This window comes from Schistocerca serialis, chromosome 1, assembly GCF_023864345.2.
Source record: "Schistocerca serialis cubense isolate TAMUIC-IGC-003099 chromosome 1, iqSchSeri2.2, whole genome shotgun sequence".
NCBI lineage: Eukaryota > Metazoa > Arthropoda > Insecta > Orthoptera > Acrididae > Schistocerca > Schistocerca serialis.
Genome location: NC_064638.1, coordinates 759,607,971 through 759,623,890, shown reverse-complemented (window position 1 = coordinate 759,623,890; position 15,920 = coordinate 759,607,971).

Here is a 15,920-nt window from a genome sequence, read left to right as displayed (position 1 = left end):
AGACGAAGTAAATACTCCAGAATTCAAATCGAGAACAGCTGCCAACATGAGTAACGTAGAAGTAAATATCCTCGGAGTAGTGAACCAACTTAATCACTTAATAAAAGCAAGTCTTCTGGTCCAGACTGTATACCAATTAGGTTCCTTTCGGAGTATGCTGATGCATTAGCTCCATACTTAACAATCATATACAACCGTTCGCTCGACGAAAGATCCGTACCCAAAGACTGGAAAGTTGCACAGGTCACACCTATATTCAAGAAAGATAGTATGAGTAATCCACTAAATTACAGGCCCATATCGTTAACGTCGATATGTAGCAGGATTTTAGAACATATATTGTGTTCGAACATTAATAATTACCCCGAAGAAAACTGTCTATTCACACACAATCAACATCGGTTTGGAAAACATCGTTCCTCTGAAACGCAAAATGGTTCAAATGGCTCTGAGCACTATGGGACTTAAATTCTGAGGTCATCAGCCCCTAGAAAATAGAACTACTTAAACCTAACCAACATAAGGACATCACACACATCCATGCCCGAGGCAGGATTCGAACCTGCGACCATAGCGGTCGCGCGACTCCAGACTGTAGCGCCTAGAACCGCTCGGCCACTCAAGGCCGGCACTGAAACGCAACTAGTTCTTTATTCACATGAAGTGTTGAGTGCTATTAACAAGGGATTTCAGCTCGATTCCGTATTTCTGGATTTCCGGAAGGTTTTTGACACTGTACCCAACAAGCGGCTCGTAGTGAAATTACGTGCTTATGGAATATCGTCTCAGTTATTTGACTGGATTTGTGATTTCCTGTCAGAGAGGTCACAATTCGTAGTAATTGACCGAAAGTCATCGAGTAAGACAGAAGTGATTTCTGGCGTTCCCTGAGATAGTGTTATAGGCTCAAATGGCTCTGAGCACTATGGGACTTAACTTCTAAGGTCATCAGTCCCCTAGAACTTAGAACTACTTAAACCTAACTAACCTAAGGACATCACACACATCCATGCCCGAGGCAGGATTCGAACCTGCGATCGTAGCGGTCACGCGGTTCCAGACTGTAGCGCCTTTAAGTTATAGGCCCTTTGCTGTTCCTTACCTATATAAACGATTTGGGAGACAATCTGAGCAGCCGTATTCCGTTGTTTGCAGATGACGCCGTCGTTTATCGACTAATAAAGTCATCAGAAGAACAAAACAAATTGCAAAACGATTTAGAAAAGATGTCTGTATGGTGCGAAATTTGGCAGTTGACCCCCAATAAGGAAAAGTGTGGGTCATCCACATGAGTGCTAAAATGAATTCGTTAAAATTCGGTTATACAATAAATCAGTCTAATCTAAAGGCCGTAAATTCAAGTAAAAACCTAGGAATTACAATTACGAACAGCTCAAATTGGAAGGAACACATTGAAAATGTTGTGCGGAAGGCTGGGTCTTATTGGCAGGACACTTAGAAAATGGAACAGATCTACTAAGGAGACTGCCTACACTACGCTTGTCCGTCCTCTTTTAGAATACTGCTGCGCGGTGTGGGATCCTTACCAGATAGGACTGACGCAGTACATCGAAAAAGTTCAAAGAAAGGCAGCACGTTTTGTATTATCGCGAAATCTGGGAAAGAGCGTCACAGAAATGATACATGATTTGGGCTGGGAATGGTTAAAAGAAAGGCGTTTTTCGTTGCGACGGAATCTTCTCACGATATTCCAATCACCAACTTTCTCCTCCGAATGCGAAAATATTTTGTTGGCACCGACCTACATAGGGAGGAACGATCACCACGATAAAATAAGGGAAATCAGAGCTCGTACGGAAAGATATAGGTGTTCATTCTTCCCGCGCGCTATACGAGATTGGAATAATAGAGAACTGTGAAGGTGGTTCTATGAGCCCTCTGCCAGGCACTTAAATGTGATTTGTAGAGTATCCATGTAGATGTAGATGGGGATGTCACGAGTAACAACTCATTTAACTGGTACTTGTTTACAATGAATTGTAGCTTAACCTCTTCGGGTATACTACACACGGAGCTGGCAACTTCTGCTGCGTACAAATCCAATGTAACACGAAAGGTACAAATGGCCGTAGTTTTCTCACCTTCCAAGAGGTATTGAGATGTATCAAAGCAACTGTCAGCACTCTGAGCAGTCAGTCATTGAAGTCAGCTATTGATTACCTAACGTCCGCTTTATAAGTACAGCAAAACGGTGTCGAGAGTGTCAGGAGATGAGAGTGTCAGAAGACGAGATACGTCATGAACTGGAGAAGCCATTCGACTTTGATAGAAATGTGCCATTATTTGTTGCAATGTCAAGCGATAATGGAGGTGATGAGAGCTTTTTCTCACCTACTGAAACAGGAGCTGTAGTTTTGGCGTCCCATGACGACTCAAACGTGAGGGATACACAATTACTAATGCTACAACGACAAGGTAGTCGTCGTTGGCGCCATACAGACGTGTTTGAGCTCTTGCCACCCACTCCAGCTTTTGAAGAAGCAGTTTGGTGAAGAAAAGATGATCAAACACACCAGTACTTCACAAAATACATCAAAGCAGAGATTTCTGAGCTGATCTCCACATAAACCAGATGTCTTTCATACGTACTGGCAACACACTAAATACAATAGCCAAAGAAATAAAAGTATTTATGGGATAATTATGAAGATCTCATATCTTGGCTATCCTAGAATTCACAAAACGTCCTCTGAATGAAAGTATAGCTATTTTTCCATGTCTCATAATGTAATTAAATGATTTCTATGTATCGGTTTACTCTTCATTACAAGTTTACGAAATATAAAATCACGGAACCCCATTTTTATAATTTGCTTGTCTTGGGTGTGTCGTATACGAGACATAGTTTTTTTTTTAAATGACATTTTCTTGATCTTGCGGCTCAAGTGATTACATATAATTGAAATAAACATATTTTTCTTTTAGTGAATGTCAAGTGGATATACTGCGCTGAAATAGTACAGTGTTTTTTTTCTTTTATTAAGGTAAGCCGTCGATGAAATTCGTGTCCATTTGGGTGGGTATTTAACTGAAAAGGTTGCATTTCATATACGTTTGTACTAAATACTATAATATTTCATACTGCAGTCGGTGGCGGATACAGATCACAATTATCTTGCAGATAGCTCGTCAGCGGATCCACGCTTGTTTGAACATGTTTGCTTGTATTAACGTATACTGCAACTTGTGTCAGTTTTCGCTATTCATTGTTATACATTCTGTATATATCCACGTATATTAGAACAGTTTAGTTCGTTTCACAGTGTGGGGACCAAACGTACGCAGATGTAGGACGAAGTAACATAAACGGCCTGGAACTCGTTTTATGATTTGACTTGCAACGCACAGAAATTGCTTTTTGTTTTCGCACGGTGCTTGAAGATCTCTGGAAGTGTTCTCAGCCATCAGTACCTCTATGATACTTGCAATGATATGTTGATCTCCGTCGCTAATGCTATTTTCGTATTCGTCATGACTTCCAGTTTGTTAATGCCCGCTTTGATGGTCCAACGCTGACAACAGTCACAAACCTACTACATTATCTAGAGTCGTAACAGTATCCAGATTCATGGCAATAAGTCGTCTGCTAAAGACAGTAACCGGTGAGAAACTAAGCTTACTGCTACACATACGAAGTCGTTGAAGGGGACGTTGTCAGGAAAGTAGCTCCTAAGTTTAATATGCATGCAGAGAATTCAATCGTAACGAAAACGCGGCCACAGGAATTGGATGAAAAAATGTTGCTATTGCTCTACCTCTTGTTAGCTTGCTAAGAAAGAAGCTTCAGCGATACAAGGAGGTCAAACCATGGACTACTGACCAACGGAAACATTTAAAGTAGTCTAAACAATGGTCATGTCTATAGTTCGTTACCGTGGAGCCGCGGCGAACTTGCTGCGGCCAGAATTAATGCACTCTTGGCAACCTTCGGCGAGCGAGAGAAATTACGCGATGTAATACTCCGCATATTTTATCGGATAGGTTTATTGGCAGATCCGGATTAAGTGTTTACAGTTCTGCACATGTAAATGAGGATAATGTCTACGTCTACATCAATATTTCGCAAGCCACCTTACGGCGGATGGTGTAGGGTACCCTATTCCACTACTACTCATCCCCTTTCCTGTTCCACTCACAAATAGAAAGAGGGAAAAACGACTCGCTATACGCCTCCGTATGAGCCCTGATTTCTCGTAGCTTATCCTCGTGGTCCTACGCGCAGTGTACGTTGGAAGCAGCAGAATCGTTCTGCAGTCAGCTTCAGATGCCGGTTCTCTAAATTTCCTCAAAAGTGTTCCTCGAATAGAACGTCGCTTTTCCTCCAGGGACCCTCATTTGAGTTCCGGAAGCATCCTCCGTAACACTTCCGCGTTGTCCGAATCTACCAGTAACAAATCTAGAAGTCCGCCTCTGAATTGCTTCGATGGCTTTCTTTAATCCGACCTGGTGCGGATCCCAAGCATTCGAGCAGTTTTCAAGAATAGGTCACACTAGCGCCCTATGTCTGGTCTCCTTTACTGATAAACCACACTTTCCTAGAATTTTCCCAATAAACCAAAATCGACCATTCGCCCTTTCCACTACAATCACCACACGCACGTTCCATTTCATATCGCTTTGTGACGTTACGCCGATATATTAAACGACGTTACTGTGTCAAGCGGGATACTACTAATGCTGTATCCGATCATTACGGGTTTCAAATAAGCCAGGTAACACATTCAGCGACTGCCGATATTTCGACGGGAGAACACCCCGCCATTTTCAAGGCAAACTGCAACGGACAGGCGGCGTACATGCAAATTTAAAACCTCGGTTCTCCGACTGATGCAGGAAAGATAACACACACACACTGAACACTCTGAACACTAGTGCCACCGAAGATGGCCAAAGTCAGAGCTATCGATAGTGAGACTACGAACTCGCAGGTGTGGTAGCATTGACTCTGCCCCTCCGTTTTTTGACAAGGGAGAGAGCCGGATTCCAAACAGAGTTTAAACAAAAACCTCCATCCCTGTTAACGACGTTGCTCGCTAATTTAATCTCAACGGCCTCCTTAACAACACTGTCCCAATAGCTGGACTTGCATACCAATATCTCGGTGTTATTATGTAACATAGGGTGACCAGTATCCAAGCAGCGTTGGGTAATATCAGATCTACTTGGCTGCTGTAATCGTGTATGCCGTTTATGCTCAGTGCATCGGTCCTCCACGGTCCTGATAGTTTGACCAATATATGCCACGTCCCAGCTACAAGGAATGCGATATATACCCGCCTCAAAAGCGCTCTAATTTTAGGCGGAGGTCGGAAAACACATTTCACATCGTATTTCCGTAAAATACGACCGATCTTGTTGGAAGTGTTTCCTACGTAAGGCAAAAAGGCATTACACTTAGGTGTCGACTCAGAATTATCAATCACCCGATGCACAGTTGGTCGACAGCGCAACGTACGTTCAATCTGTTTATCACTATAACCATTTTGCCGAAAAGTAACTTCAAGATGGGACTGCTCAGCTGGCAAAGTCTCAGCGTCGGAAACGATATGTGCCCTTTGTACCAAGGTACGAAGTACCCCTACACGCTGAGCCGGATGGTGACAACTATTGGCCTGTAAGTACAGGTCGGTGTGAGTACGTTTCCTGTAGACTGCATGTTCCAATGATCCATCATCCTTCCTCCTACCCAACACGTCAAGAAAAGAAAGGCAACCATGCTCTTCCACCTCCATCGTAAAACGAATAATCGGGTAGATCGAGTTCAGATGTTCTAGAAAGGCAGTCGCTGAAAGTGTTACCTGGCTGAATTCCCGGAAGTTATTTGAAAGTTGTATACGCCAGGCGAAACTCAGGTCTCACATTACGGGTTTGTTTTTCCTACTCATCTGCGTTAACTTACATTTTCCTATATTGAAGGCTAGCTGCCATTCATCACACCAGCTGGAAATTTCTTCTAAGTCATCTTGTATCCTCCTACAGTCACTCAAGATAAGAGAATGACTTAGACGAAATTTCTAGTTTGTGCGATGAACGTCAGGTAGCTCTAAATGTCGAAAGATGTAAGTCAGTGGCTATGAGTAGGAAAAAAGACCCTTAACGTTCGGATGCAGCATTGGTAGTACCCTGGTTGACACAGTACACCACGGGATCAACAGGAAATAACAACAGACTGCTGCTTAGCTTGTTCGCCAAATCATTTATGTACACAAAGTGGTCCAATGATCGTGACCGGGCCAAATATCTCACGAAATAAGCATGAAACGAAAAAACTACAAAGACCGAAACTTGTCCAGCTTGAAGGGGGAAACCAGATGGCGCTATGGTGGGCCTGCTAGATGGCGCTGCGTTTTTTTAAAAATAGGAACCCCCATTTTTTATTATATATTCGTGTAGTACGTAATGAAATATGAATGTTTTAGTTGGACCACTTTATTCGCTTTGTGATGGATGGCGGTGTAATAGTCACAAACGTATAAGTACGTGGTATCACCTAACCTTCCGCCAGTGCGGGCGGTATTTGCTTCGTGATACATTACCCGTGTTAAAATGGACCGTTTACCAATTACGGAAAAGGTCGATATCGTGTTGATGTATGGCTATTGTGATCAAAATGCACAACGGGCGTGTGCTATGTATGCTGCTCGGTATCCTGGATGACATCATCCAAGTGTCCGGACCGTTCGCCGGATAGTTACGTTACAGGAAGTGTTCAGCCACATGTGAAACGTCTACCACGACCTGCAACAAATGATGATGCCCAAGTAGGTGTTTTAGCTGCTGTCGCGGCAAATCCGCACTTCAGTAGCAGACAAATTGCGCGAGAATCGGGAATCTCAAAAACGTCGGTGTTGAGAATGCTACACCAACATCGATTGGACCCGTGCCATATTTCTATGCACCAGGAATTGCATGGCGTCGACTCTGAACGTCGTGTACAGTTTTGCCACTGGGCGCAAGAGAAATTACGGGACGATGGCAGTTTTTTTGCACGCGTTCTATTTAGCGACGAAGCGTCATCCACCAACAGCGGTAACGTAAACCGGCATAATATGCACTATTGGGCAATGGAAAATCCACGATGGCTGCGACAAGTGGAACGTCAGCGACCTTGGCGGGTTAATGTATGGTGAGGCATTATGGGAGGAAGGATAATTGGCCACCATTTTATCGATGGCAATCTAAATGATGCAGTGTATGCTGATTTCCTACGTAATGTTCTACGGATGTTACTACAAGATGTTTCACTGCATGACAGAATGGCGATGTAGTTTCAACATGATTAATGTCCTGCACAAAGCTCGCGTGCGGTTGAAGCGGTATGAATAGCATATTTCATGAGAGGTGGTTTGGTCGTCGAAGCACCGTACCATGGCCCGCACGTTCACCGGATCTGACATCCCCGGATTTCTTTGTGTGGGGAAAGTTGAAGGATATTTGCTATCGTGCTTCACCGACAACGCCTGACAACATATGTCAGCGCATTGTCAATGCATGTGTGAACATTACGGAAGGCGAATACTCCCTGTTGAGAGGAATGTCGTTACTCGTATTGCCAAATGCATTGAGGTTGACGGACTTCATTTTGAGCATTTATCTCATTAATGTAGTATTTACAGGTAATCAAGTTGTAACAGCATGCGTTCTCAGAAATGATAAGTTAACAAAGGTACATGTATCACATTGAAACAACCGAAATAAAATGTTTAAACGTTTCTACTTTCTGTATTTTAATTTAAAAAACCTACCTGTTACCAACTATTCGTCAAAAAGTGTGAGCCATATGTTTGTGACTATTACAGCGCCATATATCACAAAGCGAAAAAAGTGATCCAACCAAAACATTCATATATCTTTGCGTACTACACGAATATGTAATTAAAAATAGGGGTTCCTATTTAAAAAACGCAGTTGATATCCGTTTGACCCATGGCAGCGCCATCTAGCGGGCCAACCATAGCGCCATTTGGTTTCTCCCTTCAAGCTAGACGAGTTCCGCTCCTTGTAGTTTTTTCGTTTGACGCCTATTTCGTGAGATGTTTGGCCCGGTCACGATCAATGGACCACCCTATATATATATATATATATATATATATATATATATATATATATATATATATATATTGCAGTAGTTCGAGTAACGAAGATTTTTGTGAGGTTATTGTTAGTCAGGGCCATTCTTTTTAGGGATCATTAAAAGTCAGATTGCGTTGCGCTAAAAAAATATTGTATGTCAGTTTAGTGATGATCAGAATAAGTAAAGAGAGAACTGTCTGAGTACATTCAGTTTTACTCAGCTGTCTTTGTATCAAATAACGTGGAAGTTTACTAGCACAGTCATTCATAATTTTTCCAAGGGGACGTTTCAACTCCATAATAATCAATAGTTCTATACCAATCCAACCACTTTCAGAAAGACTCCCAGATCCGACCCCCTCCAACTGGCTACTAGCATCTTCTGCCCATAATCTGCACAACAACAGTATAGGAATACAGGTTCAAAATGGTTCAAATGGCTCTGAGCACTATGCGACTTGACTTCTGGGGTTATCAGTCGCCTAGAACTTAGAACTAATTAAACCTAACTAACCTAAGGACATCACACACATCCATGCCCGAGGCAGGATTCGAACCTGCGACCGTAGCGGTCGCTCGGCTCCAGACTGCAGCGCCTAGGAATACAGTTCAGAGTCAATATGCAATGAATAATACTCAAATTTCCGAGGCAACGAACATCATTTATTGGCTTCAGTAAAAAACTCGCCCAGTCTACCTCATTCACTGAACATCACTGTTCAGATTGTTACTTGGTCCCACAACTCAGTTCGAAGTCTCTATGGTCACTCAGAAAACCGCAAGTGTTGATTCCGAAATGCAACTCTCTTAATTTTCATACTGCAAGAAATAAGTTGATTGATCACGAAGGAACATCTTCTCCCGACTTCTGTGGGACGCTACGAAACCATCGTCTCCGCCCAGAGGATACACTGCTTCTACAGCGCATGAGAGCTGCCAATCGACTCTTCGATTTCACGAGCTCCAGGGCGCTGCACGACACATTTTAACATTTAGATCTTTCATCCAACCAGAAACAGCAACAGAATGCAGGCATTTTCAATGGCCATTCCCGCTCCCACTAATAGTTTTTCTATAACGTGCTACTTCCTTGCTTTTAGGAGTTTCTCTGCAATGGTTACTCGAAAACACCTGCCATCGTGGGGAAGTCATTGGATATGGCCTTGTACACCCAGACCACTACGCATTAGGGGGTTAATGAAAGACTGGCCCGCTGCCTCGAGAGTGGGGAAAACCTCTTTCGCTGGCGTGTATGACCGAGCGAGGTGGCGCAGTGGTTAGCACACTGGACTCGCATTCGGGAGGACGACGGTTCAATCCCGTCTCCAGCCATCCTGATTTAGGTTTTCCGTTATTTCCCAAAATCGTTTCAGGCAAATGCCGGGATGGTTCCTTTGAAAGGGCACGGCCGATTTCCTTCCCCTTCCTTCCCTAACCCGAGCTTGCGCTCCGTCTCTAATGACGTCGTTGTCGACGGGACGTTAAAAAACACTAACCTAACCTAACCTAACCTGGCGTGTATGTATGCCACAGAAACAATCATACAGGTGTGGCCTGAAAATGATACAGTACAGAGAAAAACATACAGTACAGACTGCTATCATCCAAGTACTTGGACGGTGGAAGTTCTGCAATGGTTGGAGCAGACAAAAAGTGATTCGAAGATTCTGTTGCCAAATTGAAGAGTTATTGTTTCCATTGTAAGTGATCTGCTTCATTTACTGGAGCACAGTTTCCAATGGGGTGTTGCCTCTTCCAAATTGATAATATTCTTACCGGCATTTTCGAATCAGAAAACAGTATATATTTCTCTCGGCGTCATTGCGCAACAGAGGCTCTGCTTCGCTCTGATCCGACGTCGAAGAGACACTGAAAACTAACCTTCACTCCACTTCCGCATGTATTCTTCCTTGAAAAAAGTTTCGTGGACCTAATTACATCAAAGTACATAATTAAGAAAGCCGAGTTTTATTCGGGCTCTATTCGGTTGCTTCACATTCAACTCACGCTCCACGTGAGCACGACGATGGATAAAGAGAAGGTTAGCATAATAACGGACTCCGACAGCAACATGGAGCTGCCGCACCTGTCCGAGATCGAGCCATACCTCCAGTCTTCACCTCCCCCTCCTCTTCCCTAGTGGCGACGTGGTTTTCAAGCTGTCTCCGCAAGAAGCGCTCTGGAAGAGCTCGCGCCCCGCCGGAGCTCAAGTCATCACCTGGCGCGAGGCCCGCGAGATAGGCCGTGGCGCTTACGTCACAGCACGTGACACATCAGGTCTTAGGACTGCCAGCAGCCGTTTCCAGCAGGGAGTGAGTAACTATCTGAGTCGAGTCTAATAATTCTTGACTGCGTGTTTAAATACATGGGGCCGGGGACGCAGCCTAGTTTTCGAGAAGTGTAGCGGACAAGCCGGTTAGTGAGTCGTCACGGGTTCGCTGCGAGGCTCTTACTCCTCGTGGGCCCCGACCTGGCGGGGCCCTGTGACCCCCGATAGAGTATAACTAGAGTTGCGCTCTATCATAGCTACGGTACGATAGTTTTGGTACAGTACATAACGTACACGAACGTGTTAGAGAGAAACTGGGAGATGACGACTTCTCTTTGTTTATTTGTTTGGTTGGTCGTTTATTTTGCCCATAATTAGAAAACCGCGCATAATTCAGTGTTTGTCCACTATGTATTTTATATCCTTACACAATACAAGTGGCATTTTAGAATTAATAAAGTTTATTTTATCGCGTAACTTCTGTGCTTTTATGTAACCAAAGAAATCACATTTGATGCCACGTCAGCTTACATACACAAACATAAACATATCTATACAATATTGCAGGAATTTTGCATTAATGGCACCATGATCGAAGGAAAAAGATTCCTATAATTATTGATAAATGCGAAAGTTGTTTATGTACAATAGAAACATGATTTAAATATTTTTGGAATACTGTTCTGTATTCGTTTAGTATTCGGATCCTTGCTTTTAAAGTCCTGTGTCACGTGTGTACATTCATGGCATGCACTACACATTTTAAGTAATGACTAATGCAATAGGGTGGCTTAAACCATTTTAACCCTTCATCCATGAAGATGGTGGAGGAGGAGGAGGAGGAGGATATTAGTGTTTAACATCCCGTCGACAACGAGGTCATTAGAGACGGAGCGCAAGCTCGGGTGAGGGAAGGATGGGGAAGGAAATCGGCCGTGCCCTTTCAAAGGAACCATCCCGGTATTTGCCTGAAGCGATTTAGGGAAATCACGGAAAACCTAAATCAGGATGGCCGGAGACGGGATTGAACCGTCGTCCCATGAAGATGGTCCAGGGCGGAAACCAGTAAAATTTGAGTTTAAAATAAAAACAGCTGATGGTTAAAATATGCATTTTACAGTTATTTTATACGAGTTCAAAGAAGTACTGAGGCGATACATTTTTGTTTTGCATTTTCTTTAATTTTACCTTTTTTGGTGGAAATTTCGTTTTCTATCGCTATATGATAATTCTGCATTTTTTTTTTATTTTAACTACAGCATCCCTCTGTTTCACGTTACAAATCAACAATTTTGGAATAAAACCAGAATTAAACATCGACAGTTTTAATGATACTATAAACACTGTTTAATTGTTAAGTAGCAGACAGGGGGATAGCTATGTGGAACAAAAATGTTCTGTATGTTAACGTAGCTGTTTATATATCCTCACTCAGTTTGTACACATTTCACCGATACCAATTTCTAGGGGAATCTAGTAAGACACTGATCGCAGACATAAACAAAGCGATCGATATGTGGTAACACCCGAAAGGTATGCAAATCACCTGATGTACAGGTTATGTGGGTACGACTTCAACTGACCAAGGCTACCAGGAAAATTGCTGCAGTCTATGTATACTTCTGATAGTCTACGGTAGCCTACGGTAGTGTTACAAATCTAGCTATAACCGTGCGCCTGCCGTGCAGAGGACTCATTCCCTTGTGTTCACTGTACCGGGCACTATCTGTTGACTTATGTTTTTATTTCGGCCTACGTATGCGGGCCGTAGTAAAGTTAGCTTTGAAAAGCGCGCCGCAGCGCGTAGCGTGAAACAGTCGCCCTCCGTTTTCTGGCGGTGGCGCCGTTGTCACAATTGAAGGCTTCGCTGTCTCCCTCTAGCGGGAAAGGTGAAAAGTGGGCTGTTCGCGTGGGTTTAAGAAATGGCTATATGGGCTCTCGTGGAGAGTTGGCAGTCGGGGCATCAAGAAGCGACTTCTCTGCCGGTGCTAGAGGGACAGCACGCAGGCCGCGGCATCTGCGTAAGCGACGCGAGCAGCGGCTCCGTGGTATGGGGCGGTAACTGCTCGTCGCGAAAAGTATCTTTCTGAGCGTGGGTCCGCAAGGGGCCTAATTTGCAGTTCGGCCGTATGCTGTCGACCGGCGAGAAGGTTCTGAAAATCGGCGCGCCTTCCTGCGTCCGTTGAAACGACTGCCAGCGGGCGGCTCGGCAGAGCATTTGGAGGTGCTGCGTTGGTTCAGTCCTGGGAGTCTAACGCACCAGAAGTTGAGTATTGATTGTTAACAGATTTTATGAAGTTTAACTGAATTCAATTTACTTATTCTTGTTAATTATACCAGCTGTATATTTTGGGGGTTTCCCGGAATTCGTTCTCGTTTGCCCTCCCGCGTGAAGGCAGTAATATTAGAAAGGGTGGTCCATTTGTCCCCTTTTGAGGACGAAAGGGGGGGGGGGGGAGGAGTCAGAGTAAATCTGTGGTTCGGATTGCTTCTTTCCACTCCCAGCTTACACGGGTTATTCGACTGTTAGCCACTGCCATGTCTGTGAAAGTCTAAGGCACCAATGGCTCTACCGATGCAAGGCACTAAGACCTGATCCATTCTCTCGCCTACCATAACTAGTAATACTAGACTCACGTGTAAAAGGTACTCTAAGAAAGAAGAAAAATTCCTTCTGCCTCGTGGTAAGAATTAGTCAATTGCATAACAAATTCCTGCTCATCTGGAAGCTGTAACTTACGTAAATTTGTGTTTAAGTATGTTTGGCTATAATCAAGCAAGGTTGTTAATGTACGCCGTAGTGGATTTTTTATATTGTTTCTAGTCAGCAAAACCTGTTGTTTGTTTTTTCCAATTCAATACCATTAAAGACTTTTACTCAACGTGCCTATGTGTTTTATACAGGTAGTTGGTTATTAGTGTGTTTTCTTGCCATGCAAAAGTTTGCCATTTCATTACGGGTAGAAATTGTTGCCCTGAAAAGAGAATGTTGTAAAAATTCGGAAGTCCTACCTTGCGAGCGTGTGTGTTTGCCGTAAGTTAGCTGGCAGAATTTTGTAAAATTTGTTTTTTTATATGTTTTGGAAACGTTAATGTTATTAACTGTGAGTGTCCCCTCCCCCCCGTGTGCATCAATCATGCGTTTTGGCTTTTCTATTTTGAGAACTTTTGTAAACGGGGCTGTCTTTATATGTTGCAGACAAGTTAGATTCTGTGCCATTTAATGAGCCTGATCGAGGCTGCTGTGGGCGGCCGTAGCTACGGCTGTTGTAACGAAATGGGGAATTTGTCTGCCCAAAAGCAAAGTCATATATTCAAGTTGTATTCATTTATTAATGGAGTGAAATTCACCTGTAATTTAGCTGAGCTTGAAATATTGTACAGCGTCGCGTTGTATACGTTAAATTGCTTGCCTGTACTAGCCTTTTACTGGCGTGAAATTTTTTATAATAACTTAATAATTTAAAGGTCCTTTCCTATCGTAAATTGTGACTTATTCGTTAAATGATTGTTGGTTTCTTAAAATATCGCCAAGTCTCGCACCAAATTTGAATAAAGAGTGTTACTGAAAATTGTGTGTAATTTCACCAGTTATTCCTCGGCACCTACTTCCACTTTACATTTTGTGTATTAATTGTGATTAATAACCTTTGGTGAACCAGTAGTAATTTTACGGATCAGTATGGACTTTTAACATTGGCCAGGTATCTCGTGTGTGTGTGTGTGTGTGTGTGTGTGTGTGTGTGTGTGTGTGTGTGTAACATCGAACTGACACGTTATTGTCTTCTTTACTATGTGTTTCTACCTTGGCGTTATAATAAACCAAATAAATTGTGGTCATTATGTAAACGTCCAGAATTAGAGCTCAACGTCCCGTCCGCACAAGTTCAGATTACCAAAGGATGGGGAAGGAAATCGACAGAGTCCTAGAGCGATTTTCGAAAATCACGGAAAACCTTAATCTGGATGGCTGACGTGGTTTTCATCCGCCGTCTTCCCCAATGTGAGCACAGTGGGTCCTCTTCCTGTGCGGGGCTGCTGACAGCGGAGATGTTTACTCCTCTTTCGGCCCGCAGATAGTTCACTAGTGTGCGTAGACGGCGTCAGCTGCCGGATTTTGAGTAAACGCAGAATGTTTTTGCCGTGGCGGATTGGGACGCCACAGTGGCCTGTTGGCGCAGCTAAGGCCACGGCGCGGCGGGCCGGTAAAAACGGCGCAAGGCGGCCATCTGGAGCGGGCGCGCTTTTTGCGGTGTGGCTGCTTCCCGCTCTCTACGCCTGCGCCTCCCAGGCCGCGTCGCACGCACCCGCAATTCGCGTTTCACGGCCGCTTAACCGCACAGCACGTGCTGACGGCTCACCCCGCTCTCAGCGCTGAGATCTTATTACCAGCGCGTCTGCTGCTCCTCTGCTGGCGCAGGTCTGATTTTCTGTGCATTCTCCGCCAGTAACACTCTGCAAATATCTGCGCGAGTAGAGACTGCACGAAGTTGGGCCGCAGTTGAGGCACTAGAGCAGGCTCGTCCAAACTGTGCCCCTGGGGCGCTAGCGGCCGCGAACACCCGCGGCCAGCGCCCCGGGCGAATTCGTTTGATGTCGCAGTGGCCGAGCCGTGTCGCCTAGCCAACCGTGCGGACCGGCCAACCGTCCGCCGCGCCTCGTCATGCCCCTGTACGCGGGTTTCGTAGGGACGACAGACCGCCGCGCCATGAACCCACACATCGCCAATTTCAAGAATTTCTGCCTAATATCGAAGCAGAATGCCCGGACATCCCCTACCACACCGAAGTAAGATGGCTGAGCAGAGGAAAGGTGCTTCATTGGTTTTTCTCCTTGAGGGATGAAATAAATACGTTTTTGGAAATGAAAAGACGTCCAGAAAAACTACTTTGTGATCCTAAGTGGGTGGCGAATTTGGCTTTTTTGAGTGACCTTACTGGTCATTTAAATACTTTGAACATTTCACTACAAGGCGAAAATAACTCTGTTGTTGATTTACTGCAGACGATTCAAGCATTTAAAGAAACTTATTTTGTGGGAAAAACAGTTGCGCGAGAAGAATTGTGGACACTTTCCTGCACTAGACAGTGTTAAAGAAGATGTGGATTTTTTCAGATTATGTTGCAATCATTTGCGAATTACAAGAACAGTTTGAAAACACATTTTTGGAGATAAGTGAGCTTCAGCCGGCCTTAGATATATTTGTTCGCCCGTTTTCCCTTCGGGCAGAGGATGCCTCACAAGTGCTTCAACTGGAGCTGATTGACCTGCAGCGCGATATCCGCCTGAAAGACCGCTTTCTTATGTGTAAAACTTTGAATGACATTTACAGCTGTCTTCCACGAGAGAAATATCCTCTTTTGCACAAGCACGCAGCCAAAGTTCTCTCAATGTTTGGTTCCACGTGTACTTGTGAGCGCTTTTTCTCTCTTTTAAAGCTTGCTAAAACTAAGAACCGTTCATTACTTGGCGAAAAAAATTTGACTAATTCTTTGAGGTTAGCAGTCTCACGGAATATCGTATCAAACCTAGACAAAATCGTTTCCTCGAAAAAGAA